A 13,159-nucleotide genomic window follows, 5' to 3' on the forward strand; every position below is an offset into this window, starting at 1 on the left:
TTAGCTGACAGGAGTGGCCCCCGGTGTGGTCTGAGCTGACAGTAGTGGCCCCCGGTGTGGTCTTAGCTGACAGTAGTGGCCCCCGGTGTGGTCTTAGCTGATAGTAGTGGCCCGCGGTGTGGTCTTAGCTGACAGTAGTGGCCCCGGTTTGGTCTTAGCTGACAGTAGTGGCCCCCGGTGTGGTCTTAGCTGACAGTAGTGGCCCCCGGTGTGGTCTTAGCTGACAGTAGTGGCCCCGGTGTGGTCTTAGCTGACAGGAGTGGCACCCGGTGTGGTTTTAGCTGACAGGAGTGGCACCCGGTGTGGTCTTATCTGACAGGAGTGGCACTCGGTGTGGTCTTAGCTGACAGGAGTGGCACCCGATGTGGTCTTAGCTGACAGTAGTGGCCCCGGTGTGGTCTTAGCTGACAGTAGTGGCCCGCGGTGTGGTCTTAGGTGACGGTAGTGGCTCCTCGTGTGGTCTTAGCTGACAGTAGTGGCCTTGGTGTGGTCTTAGCTGCTGTAGCCCATCTGCTTGGACGTGTTGTGCAGTCAGAGATGGTATTCTGCTTACTTGGGTATAACCAGTGGTAATTGGAGTTACTGTTGCCTTTCTGTCATCTCGAACTAGTCTACCCATTCTCTTCTGACGCCAACAAGACATTTTCCTCCACACATCGGCCGTTCACTGGTTGTTTGTCTCTTTTTTGGACAATTCTGTCACGTATGGGCAGGGAACAGTGAAGCCCTAACTTACCCACAGTCACTGTACCTACCTTTTCGCCCTAAGTAACAGAGCCACAACCATGATGACAAACCCTCCCTGCTAAGTGCTGGGGCAGCATTGTCAAAATAATAAAATACAAATACAGTAGGAGAACAGCTGGAGGCACACAAACTAAAAGAGATACACAAAGACACACACGGTCAAGTCAATGTCACCCAGGAACGGAACGAAGGACAGGAACGAAGAGAAAAAAAAGAGTCGGGGAAAAGCCAAAGATCAATAAACAAGGAGGAGTCAGCTGAGGTATAATGGACTGATCACTGCTCGGAGCTTATATAGTCATGTGATCAGGGATTCACCTTCCTGATAGGAGCAGAGCTGAGAACCACCCCTAGATCACCCAGGCGAGCTCCCAGCAGCTCCAACCCAACTATAGTTATTTAAGGGGGTACTCCATCCTAGACATCTCATCCCATATCTAAAGGATTGGGGGGTAACATGTCCGATCGTGTGGATGGGGGCGACCCCCATGATCCCCCTGCTGTACCCGGCGTTCTTCTTGAATGTCGGGTTCAGCGCCAAAGGCTCATGATGTCGCGGGCACGCCCTGCTCGTTATGTCACGGCCACGCCCCCTCAATGCAAGTCTATGGGAGGGGGCGTGGTGACCATCATGCCCCCTCCCATAGACTTGCATTGAGGGGGCGTGGCCGTGATGTCATGAGTGGGGCGTAACCGCGACATCACAAGCCTCCGCCCGTATTGCCAGTCCGGCATGGAGCGAAGTTCACTCCGTGCACCGAATGTCTGGGGGGGTGCAGCCAAGATCTCTGGGGCCCCACAATCAGACACCTCATCCTTTGGATAGGTGGTAAGATGTCTAGGGGCGGAGTACCCCTTTAACCCCTTAATCACTATGTTCGCCGATGATGTCTTGCTTTTCCTAGACCATCCTGGTTCATCCCCACAGGGTATTCTGGACCGTTTGAAACATTTTTCGGGTTACAGATTAATCGTTACGAAATTGAAACTACTTCCCCTGGGGTCCACATCACCGTGCCGGCTTTCTGAAGTGTCAGGATTGGGCATTAGAATGGCCTCTTCCTTCGTCACATATCTTGGGATCAAAGAGGTAAGACACCTGACTAATTGTATTCTTCGAATTTCCTGCCCTTGTTTGCTAAAATTTGAACTGAGTTACTGAAATGGTGGCGGGGTTCCACTCACCTTTATGGGTGTGAAGGTCTTACTGTAAATGGCTGAGAGGTGGATCTGCTGTCCTGTGTGCACAATGACTGAACCATACAAGGGAGCGGAGTCTAAGGTACTGATGGTTTTCACAAGAGCCCGCCGCAAAGCGGGAGGGATTTGCTGCGGCAGGCGGCACCCAGGTCGCTACCCCTGGCACGATCTGCCCACACTGGTTTCCCAGATGTAACTTGGCACAGAAGACAGGCAGCAAAGTAGCGTAGTCAGGTCACAGGCACTAGGTCAGGAGTCAGGCGGCAAAGTAGCAAGGTCAGGCAACAGGCACTAGGTCAGGAGGCAGGCAGCAAAGTAGCAAGGTCAGGTCACAGGCACTAGGTCAGGAGGCAGGCAGCAAAGTAGCAAGGTCAGGTCACAGGCACTAGGACAGGAGGCAGGCGGCAAAGTAGCAAGGTCAGGTCACAGGCACTAGGTCAGGAGGCAGGCGGCAAAGTAGCAAGGTCAGGTCACAGGCACTAGGTCAGGAGGCAGGCGGCAAAGTAGCAAGGTCAGGTCACAGGCACTAGGTCAGGAGGCAGGCGGCAAAGTAGCAAGGTCAGGTCACAGGCACTAGGTCAGGAGGCAGGCGGCAAAGTAGCAAGGTCAGGTCACAGGCACTAGGTCTGCAATTCCACTTACTAAAATGTATAGTATAGTGAATTGGTTTCCGTTCACAAATTCACACTTCGGAATTTGTGAAGTGGAATTTATGAACAGAAAATCTGCTTGGAAATTTCCGCCTGAAGAATGGCGGTGCTCATTCTTCAGGCGGAAATACTCATGGAACACATTGCAGTCTATTGGAGATTACAGTATCCGTGCGGTCCTAGTGCCGACTGATTCAGACCTAAGAAGCTTTCTCAAAGGCACTAAGCACAAAGATCCGGCACCATATTTGGGAGGTGCCGAACTAATATAGGGTCCGCTCAGCAAGGAACCAATTATGGGCATACTGGCCCTTTAAATTTAGCAATGCCAGCGTTCGCACGCCCTTAAGAAAGGGGACATGTGCCCCGGCGAAGCAGGAGACGTGCCGAAACCAGGGGGAGGTGAAGAGATGCCCGGACAGAGTGTTACCCAGGGCCACAGGAGACAGGGGTGCGCTCACGGCCGGACAGAGTGTTACCCGGGGCCACAGGAGACAGGGGGCGCTCACGGCCAGACAGAGTGTTACCCGGGGCCACAGGAGACAGGGGGCGCTCACGGCCGGACAGAGTGTTACCCGGGGCCACAGGAGACAGGGGGCGCTCACGGCCGGACAGAGTGTTACCCGGGGCCACAGGAGACAGGGGGCGCTAACCCCGGCCGGACAGAGTGTTACCCGGGGCCACAGGAGACAGGGGGCGCTCACGGCCAGACAGAGTGTTATCCGGGGCCACAGGAGACAGGGGGCGCTCACGGCCGGACAGATTGTTACCCGGGGCCACAGGAGACAGGGGGCACTCACCCCGGCCGGACAGAGTGTTAGTAGGGTGCCACAGGAGACAGGGGGCGCTCACCCCGGCCGGACAGAGTGTTAGTAGGGTGCCACAGGAGACAGGGGGCGCTCACGGCCGGACATAGTGTTACCCAGGGCCACAGGAGACAGGGGTGCGCTCACGGCCGGACAGAGTGTTACCCGGGGCCACAGGAGACAGGGGGTGCTCACGGCCAGACAGAGTGTTACCCGGGGCCACAGGAGACAGGGGGCGCTCATGGACGGACAGAGTGTTACCCGGGGCCACAGGAGACAGGGGGCGCTCACCCCGGCCGGACAGAGTGTTAGTAGGGTGCCACAGGAGACAGGGGGCGCTCACGGCCGGACAGAGTGTCACCCAGGGCCACAGGAGACAGGGGGCGTTCACGGCCGGACAGAGTGTTACCCAGGGCCACAGGAGACAGGGGGCACTCATGGCCGGACAGAGTGTTACCCGGGGCCACAGGAGACAGGGGGCGCTCACCCCGGCCGGACAGAGTGTTACCCGGGGCCACAGGAGACAGGGGGCGCTCACCCCGGCCGGATAGAGTGTTACCCGGGGCCACAGGAGACAGGGGGTGCTCACCCCGGCCGGACAGAGTGTTACCCAGGGCCACAGGAGACAGGGGGTGCTCACCCCGGCCGGATAGAGTGTTACCCGGGGCCACAGGAGACAGGGGGCGCTCACCCCGGCCGGATAGAGTGTTACCCGGGGCCACAGGAGACAGGGGGCGCTCACCCCGGCTGGACATAGTGTTACCCGGGGCCACAGTAGACAGGGGGCGCTCACGGCCGGACAGAGTGTTACCCGGGGCCATAGGAGACAGGGGGCGCTCACCCCGGCCGGACAGAGTGTTACCTGTAGTCACAGGAGACAGGGGGCGCTCACGGCCGGACAGAGTGTTACCCGGGGCCACAGGAGACAGGGGGCGCTCACCCCGGCCGGACAGAGTGTTACCCGGGGCCACAGGAGACAGGGGGCGCTCACCCCGGCCGGAGCGCTGCCCATAACAATGGGCAGGTGCCAAGTGATAAAATTGATTAGTTTTGCGCGGTGTCTCCTGAATCCCTTGAAGACTTTTCCCCTTTCATTTTGTCATGACGACGTCCGTAAATTAAACTCCGCCTTTATTGCGTTTATATGGGCGGGTAAAGGACCACGCAGAGCGTTACATAAATCGATGTTGGGTAAACTGGATGGGGTAATAAGCTATCGTGCGGTATGTAGTGAATCCACGGCTCCTCCTTCCACGCCATTGTCTCCTTGGACCCTGACGCCCTCACACGGTCTATACCAAGTTACCTTCTTTAGGGAAGCACTCAGTTCTTTTAGGGGACACAGTTGTGGCATGGAAGGAGGTCCGTAAGATATTCCACCTTCCCCTATTAGTGTCTAAACACCTTCCCTTAGCCGGGCATCCGGAATTCCCGCTGGGTATGGCCTCCCGAATATACTCACTGTGGGTGGAGAGGGGTTTAAAGGGGTTATCCAGGAAAAAACTTTGTTTTTATATCAACTGGCTCCAGAAAGTTAAACAGATTCGTAAATGAATTCTATTTAAAAATCTTAATCCTTTCAGTAGTTAACAGCTGCTGAAGATGAGTTGTTCTTTTCTGTCTGACCACAGTGCTCTCTGCTGACACCTCTGCTTGTCTCAGGAATTGTCCGAAGCTTTGGAGGTTTGCTATGGGGATTCGCTCCTACTCTGTGCAGTTCCTGAGACAAGCAGAGGTGTCAGCAGAGAGCACTGTGGTCAGACAGAAAAGAGCAACTCATCTTCAGCAGCTGTTAACTACTGGAAGGATACATTTTTTCCTGGATAACCCCTTTAAAAACGGTTCAGCAACTTATAGATAGGCCCCACCAGTGTTGGTTTTCTCCTTTATCCTTATGCTAAGTTTCGGCCCCGCCCACATAAATTGATCCCTGTTTTAAAAATGTATTAAAATTTCATTAAAAAAGAGAAATTTCGTTAGATACATTTTTTCCATCACTACTGTATCTTTTTTTTTTTTTTTTTTTATGGTACCCTATGAAATTTTATAAAAAAAAAGGTATCTCCATCACTCTTTTGGATCGCTAAAGTCCAAAAAAGAATGAAAACCTCCTGCAAAAACGCCAAAGTTAAAACCCACATGTCGTTTTTCTTGGCTCTTTTTTACTCCCAAGGCCAAGGCGCTGAAAAAGAGTGAAAAAACGCCAAAAAGATAAAAAAAAATAAACGCCAAAATGAAAAACAAAAAGTGGAAAAAGAATTTTGCAATATCTCATTGATTTTACAATGAAAAAATAAATTTTTTGCGTTTTTTTGGGGGGGAAATGCACAAATAAAAACAAGTAGAAACCTAGTGTTACAGTCTCAATTCGGGCTCCCATCCCCCCATTCGCTCCCTTTGAATTACATTTAGGCCGGGTTCACACCACGTTTTTGCCGTACAGTTCCCGTATACCTTTTCAATTTGAAAACCGTTCGCCAAAAGATGCATCAGGTTGTGTCCGTTTTGTATCCTGGACAGTTTTGTCAGTTTTTTCCCCGCACCCAAAGCTGTAGTCTACCACGGTTTTTGGTCCGGGTGAAAAACCGTATTGAAACGTATACCGTATTTTTCGCCGTATAAGACGCACTTTTTCTTCCCCAAAACTGGGGGGAAAAGTCGGTGCCTCTTATACGGCAAATACACATTAAAACCCTGTCCTATCGCGGCGGTCCCTGCGGCCATTATCGGCCGGGACCCGCGGCTAATATAGGACATCACCGATCGCGGTGATGCCCTGTATTAACCCTTCAGACGCGGTGATCAAAGCTGACCGCCGCCTCTGAAGCGAATATAACACTAACCCGGCTGCTCAGTCGGGCTGTTCGGGACCTCTGCCCGGTTAGAGGGTGCGAGAAGCTGTCCCCTTTAATAATGCTGTTACAATGGCTGCACCCCAGGCAGGGGAAATTACCCTTTCTGGGGCCCAGACAGTAGTTGGTTTAAGACTCCCCAAATCTGATTTTACGAGAATATCTTTGTGGTAATGTCCCCTGCGATAAGCGAGGACAGGTGAACAAGTGAGATCTGTTGTGCGTTGTACAATACTCGGGTTATGTTTAATTATTTTGGCAATTTTACTGCTAAGAGTGGTAAAAGTGGATACGAAAGGGATCCTTTCACTAGTGTCTCTCTTAGTGGTCTGTAACAGCTCTGGTCTACTTTTCCTTTCCAATTTAGATCTATGTTGACTTAGTATTTTCTGTGGGTAACCTCTTTTATTAAATTTTTCGCACATTTCGCCGTCTACCTTCCATATTTTCCGTGGGTGAAACAATTCTCTTGACCCTTAACAGCTGACTCCAGGGGAGGGGTTGCACCATACTCCTCGGGTGAAAGCTGTCGTATGCCAAGAGATTGTTTCTATCCGTTTCCTTCGTGTAGAGATCGGTAGTCAATCTACCGTCCCGGAGGGAAACAGTAGTATCCAAGAATTGTAAAGATGTGGGTGAGTAGACCATGGTGAATTTCAAGTCAGGGTGTATGCTGTTAAGCTCATCCAAAAATTGTTTTAGTTCTCCCTCCGTCCCTGTCCAGATGACGAACGTGTCGTCGATATAACGTAACCACGTCCGTATATGTCTGAACAGGGGCGAGGGGTAGATGTATGTAGTTTCTACATCCGTCATGTAAATATTTGCATAACATGGCGCCACATTAGAGCCCATGGCTGTTCCCCTGTTCTGGACATAGAGGTCATCCCCAAACAGAAAATAATTCTGTCTGAGGATGACCCCCAGTAAGTCCAGAACAAGGGAACATGCGCCTTCTGACATATCGGAGTTATGCAAACAATTGGCTATTGCCTGTAGACCACGGTCATGTTCAATTGAAGTATATTAATTGACTACCTCAGACGATACCAATATTGTATGATTGGGACATTCCAGGGTCATGATTTGGTTAAGGAAATGAGTTGTGTCCTGTACATACGAAGCTGCCTGTTTAGCAAATGGATTTAGGATCCTATCTAGATATATTGTTATAGGGGAGAAAACGGAGTCCCGCCCGTAGACAATAGGTCTTCCGGGGGGATTCCATAAATTCTTAAGGATCTTCGGCACTGGAGTCCGCGGTTGTTCCTTGATGAGGAATCTAAACAACTCCCCATCAATGATCCCATTATCTCTGGCTTGGACTAAGATATTATTGATCATCCCCTGTATAGTATGTAATGGATCACTGTTAATTTTGGAGTAAACAGCATTATCCTCCAACTGTCTGTGGATCTCGGCTAGATAAAGGGGGTGTCCATAATTACTAGGGCACCCCCCTTATCTTCCGGTTTGATAGTAATAGCCTTGTTTTGTTCTAGACCCTTAATAGCTTTCAATTCTGTTTTAGAAGTATTATGCCACCTATGTTCATCTTGGTGTGTGGTTTTAGGATCATCAATTTGGGCCCTCACCGTCTTTATGTATGCCTCAATCCCATTGTGTACTTTGGGAGGTTGGAAATTGCTTTTATTAAACAGACCGACCTCCTTAAGAGTCAGGTGGGCCTGTTTAATCACCGCATCCACCTCACCCACCGTTTGTATGTCACATTCAGAAAAATGATTTCTTAGGCGCAACCTGCGAAAAAAAAGTTTCTAAGTCAATATCATGGGTAAACCAGTCCACTAGTGGTGGGGCAATGTGATAGGCCCTTTCTAGTACTTTCATTTCCAAATCAGAAAGGTCAAAAGAGCTAATATTTACAACTAACGTCCTCTCTTCGATCGTCCTCTCGGAGGTTTGTGCTGGGTCTTCTGTCTTGTCTGGATGCCTCTTGTGGTGTTTACGTCCCCCCCTTACGTCGTTTCCTGGGGGGCCTTTCAATAAATAAGCCTGTTGGTACGATGCATCTGAAGAATCACTGTCCACCGCTGTGGAGAGGAAACCATCCGATGAATTGTAGTTTCCAGTGCAAGGTCGCCGTCTGCGTCTCCAATTGTTCTGTGGGGCTTGAGATTGCCAGGTATAGATCTTATTGTTGCTATAATCCTCAATGTCCCGGTGCCATTTTGTTCTTTTCGCCACTCCTAACTCCTAGCATAAAGAACTCCGCTGGATACATAGATTAAACACGTTACACCCAATGGGATTAAATATTGATTACAACTTGAAACCTTATATGTAATTCAAGGATGGTTGCTCAGATAACTGACTGCAAACTCTGATTTATTATTTTTCCTTTTTATCTTTTTTTATTATTATTGTTTATTATTTATCATTTTTCAATTTTTATTTTTATATTTAATTTTTATTTTATTTTTATTTTTTAGAATTTTTTTATTATTTTTTTATTTATTATTTATTTATTTTTCTTTCATTTTTCATTTACTTTTTTATGTTTTTATTTTTTGTTTTATTTTAGTTTTTATTATAGTTTTTTTTATTATTATTTATTTTTTATTTATTCTTATTTTTTATTTATTCTTATTTTTTTTTTTATTCTTTATTTTTTTTATTTTTTTATTCTTTATTTATTATTTTTTTATTTTTTTATTTATTTTTTATAATTTTTTCTTTTTTATTATTTTTTTTATTTATTTTTCATTATTATTTATTATTTTTTATTTATTATTATTTTTTGAGTTATTATAGTCTTTTTTACTTATCTTTTTTAGTTTTCGTATTCTATATTTCATTATTATTATTATATTTTAGTTTTCACTTCTTTCATTTTTGCTATATATACTCAGAGTACGTGAATAATAAATAAAACATTTTTTTTGATCCACTTTACTGACGTGGAGGATTGATTTTAATTATGGTTTTATATTTCCCCTCTTTTGCACATCTATTTATATATCACTGGAGGACACCGGGATGAATACACGACAGGGGACTCCGTTGAAGAACACCATGATACAAGAGATTTGATACAAAAAACATTTTTTCTCTAGATGACGGTTCACATCATTGCGCCCAGTAGATCCATATATAGGTCTGTTTTGGCTTCGGCTGTAGATACGGCCGACGCCTCAATAGACTCGCTGCGGGATATGTGAGACTTAATCGTATGCGCAATGGATCCCTATAATATGTGCCGGGATAGTGAACGGGATGTGCAGCGCATAGTGTGGTTGCGCATGCGCACCCACAAGATCTGATAGGGAGATGCCGCGCAACCGCATTAACAATGTTTACAAACATAGTAGAGGAGCGTGAGCCCCCAGCAGATCTCAACAATGGAGCTAAGATAAAATCATCGGATTAATGTATTGGTGTCACGGAGCCCCCCCCCCCCCCTTACTGTATTCTCCTGTCACATACGGTACTCCGGTGAAAAACTTTTTTTTTTTTTTTTTTTTAAATCAACTGGTGCCAGAAAGTTAAACAGATTTGTAAATGACTTCTATTAAAAAATCTTAATCCTTCCTGTACTTATTAGCTGCTGAATACTACAGTGGAAATTCTATTCTTTTTGAAACACAGAGCTCTCTGCTGACATCACGACCACAGTGCTCTCTGCTGACATCTCTGTCCATTTTAGGAACTGTCTAGAACAGCATAGGTTTGCTATGGGGATTTCCTTTTACTCTGGACAGTTCCTAAAATGCAGAGAGCACTGTGCTCATGTCAGCAGAGAGCTCTGTGTTTCAAAAAGAATAGAATTTCCGCTGTAGTATTCAGCAGCTAATAAGTACAGGAAGGATTAAGATTTTTTAATAGAAGTCATTTACAAATCTGTTTAACTTTCTGGCACCAGTTGATTTAAAAAAAAAAAAAATTTCAGCGGAGTACCCCTTTAACCCCTTAAGGACCAAGGACGTACCGGTACGTCCTTGGTCCTGCTCTCCTGATATAACGCGGGGTTACACGGTAACCCTGCGTCATATCACGGCGGGCCCGGCGTCATAGTGAAGCCGGGACCCGCCTCTAATAGCGCGCAGCACCGATCGCGGCGCCGCGCGCTATTAACCCTTTAGCCGCGCGCTCAGAGCTGAGCCACGCGGCTAAAAGTGAAAGCGAAAGTTGCCGGCTAGCTCAGTGGGCTGTTCGGGATAGCCGCAGCGAAATCGCGGCATCCCGAACAGCTTACAGGACAGCGGGAGGGCCCTACCTACCTGCCTCCTCGCTGTCCGATCGCCGAATGACTGCTCAGTGCCTGAGATCCAGACATGAGCAGTCATGCAGCAGAATTGTCGATCACTGGTTTCTTATGAGAAACCAGTGATCAATGATAAAGATCAGTGTGTGCAGTGTTATAGGTCCCTATGGGATAACAATGATCAGTGTGTGCAGTGTTATAGTCTCCTATGGGATAATAATGATCAGTATAAGAGATCAGTGTGTGCAGTTTTATATGTCCTTATGGGATAATAATGATCAGTATAAGAGATCAGTGTGATTAGTATTATAGTCTCCTATGGTATAACAATGATCAGTATAAGAGATCAGTGTGTGCAGTGTTATAGTCTCCTATGGGATAATAATGATCAGTATAAGAGATCAGTGTGATTAGTATTATAGTCTCCTATGGCATAACAATGATCAGTATAAGAGATCAGTGTGTGCAGTGTTATAGTCTCCTATGGGATAATAATGATCAGTATAAGAGATCAGTGTGTGCAGTGTTATAGTCTCCTATAGGATAACAATGATCAGTATAAGAGATCAGTGTGTGCAGTGTTATAGGTCCCTATGGGATAACAATGATCAGTATAAGAGATCAGTGTGTGCAGTGTTATAGGTCCCTATGGGATAACAATGATCAGTGTGTTCAGTGTTATAGGTCCCTATGGGATAACAATGATCAGTATGTGCAGTGTTATAGGTCCCTATGGGATAACAATGATCAGTGTGTGCAGTGTTATAGGTCCCTATGGGATAACAATGATCAGTATGTGCAGTGTTATAGGTCCCTATGGGATAACAATGATCAGTGTGTGCAGTGTTATAGGTCCCTATGGGATAACAATGATCAGTATAAGAGATCAGTGTGTGCAGTGTTATAGGTCCTTATGGGGCTATAACACTGCAAAAAAAATAAAAAAATAAAAAAGTGAATAAATATCATTTAACTCCTCCCCTATTAAAAGTTTGAATTACCCCCCTTTTCCCATAAAAAAAAAACACAGTGTAAATAAAAATAAACATATGTGGTATCGCCGCGTGCGGAAATGTCCGAATTATAAAAATATATCATTAATTAAACCGCACGGTCAATGGCGTGCGCGCAAAAAAAATTTTGGTCATTTTTGGTCAATAAGTCCTATCAATGCAAAAATGATACCGTTAAAAACTTCAGATCACGGCGCAAAAAATGAGCCCTCATACCGCCCCATACACGGAAAAATAAAAAAGTTATATGGGTCAGAAATGACAATTTTAAACGTATTCATTTTCCTGCATGTAGTTATGATTTTTTCTAGAAGTCCGACAAAATCCAACCTATATAAGTCGGGGATCATTTTAATCGTATGGACCTACAGAATAAAGATAAGGGGTCATTTTTACCGAAAAATGTACTACGTAGAAACGGAAGCCCCCAAAAGTTACAAAACTGCGTTGTTTTTTTTCAATTTTGTCGCACAATTTTTTTTTTCCGTTTCACCGTAGATTTTTGGGCAAAATGACTAATGTCATTACAAAGTAGAATTGGTGGCGCAAAAAATAAGCATCATATGGATTTTTAGGTGCAAAATTTAAAGAGTTATGATTTTTTAAAGGAGCAAAAAACGAAAATGCAAAAACGGAAAACCCCCCGGTCCTTAAGGGGTTAAGGATCTCTTTGATCAAGACATATATTATTGTAGCTGTCATGTTCACATGTCACTTTTCTGACCAATGATGTATAAGAGGTTGGCTTACGATTAATTACCACATTCACTGCACTTGTGTATCCACCAATCATGTCACTTTGTTACCTATTTTGGATTTTACATGTTTGTTCTGCTTGTCAGACGAAACGTCGCATTGTATATCGTGATGCAACAAAGACCCTGCAGCTTACACTTTAAACTGGACCTCGTGGTGGGTGCTGTTATTTGTAATGACATTTTCATAGTGCGCATGGGCGATTATAACTTTCACCTAAAAGAAGGGAGGGATCAGTGTCGTTTAACTGGAAGAGCCGATATTCGCAAAAAATAAATAAAATAAATAAGAATATTCATTATTACGCATATTTATCCCTATGTTCTCAATATTCGCAAAATCACGAAGTGCCGATATTCGCTGTAAAAATGAGCATTTCGAATATACGCGCTCCACACTGGCCCTGACGCCTCTTCCCCGGGTGGTTCACAGAGGCCGGTATTTATCATTGTGTTTACCCTCTTTTTCTGTCTATATTTGGCGCTACTTTGGCGCAAGTGTCCTTTTTTGCACCTTTTGGTTTACACATTTCTGCTGATTTTGAGTTGAAATCATCTGATTTTGGCAATACACATGATATGGACGGGTTTAGTGAACTGCGCCTTTTTGTGAAAAGGTGCAAAAAAGGTGCAAAACCACCAAAAAACTACACCAGCCCAGACTTAGCTTAGCTTCTTGGTGTATGCGAAGAGGGAGATTTTAGAAAATGTGACCTGCACAAAATTTTGCAAAAGCTCTGTGACCATTTAAAGGGGACCTCTCATCAAAAAAACTTCTGATATATTATAGATTAATGTATGCAGAATGACTTTCCAATTGCATCTTATTCAAAAATATGCTTCTTTCTATTTAATTTTCCACTTTGAAAAAATGACCACTAGAGGTCTCCCTATCAGTCCTGGCCACAAAC

General features: G+C 45.9%; 1 protein-coding gene across 1 annotated transcript in view; it reads left to right on the forward strand.

Annotated features, from left to right (window-relative positions):
* Window positions 1-966: 966 nt before the first annotated feature.
* LOC130347215 (scavenger receptor cysteine-rich domain-containing group B protein-like) overlaps window positions 967-13,159 on the forward strand; it is a 72,605-nt gene continuing 60,412 nt past the window's right edge. Inside the window, exons 1-2 of the mRNA XM_056554638.1 lie at window positions 967-1,009; window positions 1,676-1,837. The gene's annotated coding sequence lies outside the window, so the exon portion shown is untranslated. The remainder of the gene's footprint in view (window positions 1,010-1,675; window positions 1,838-13,159) is intronic.

This window comes from Hyla sarda, unplaced genomic scaffold (genome assembly GCF_029499605.1).
Source record: "Hyla sarda isolate aHylSar1 unplaced genomic scaffold, aHylSar1.hap1 scaffold_820, whole genome shotgun sequence".
NCBI lineage: Eukaryota > Metazoa > Chordata > Amphibia > Anura > Hylidae > Hyla > Hyla sarda.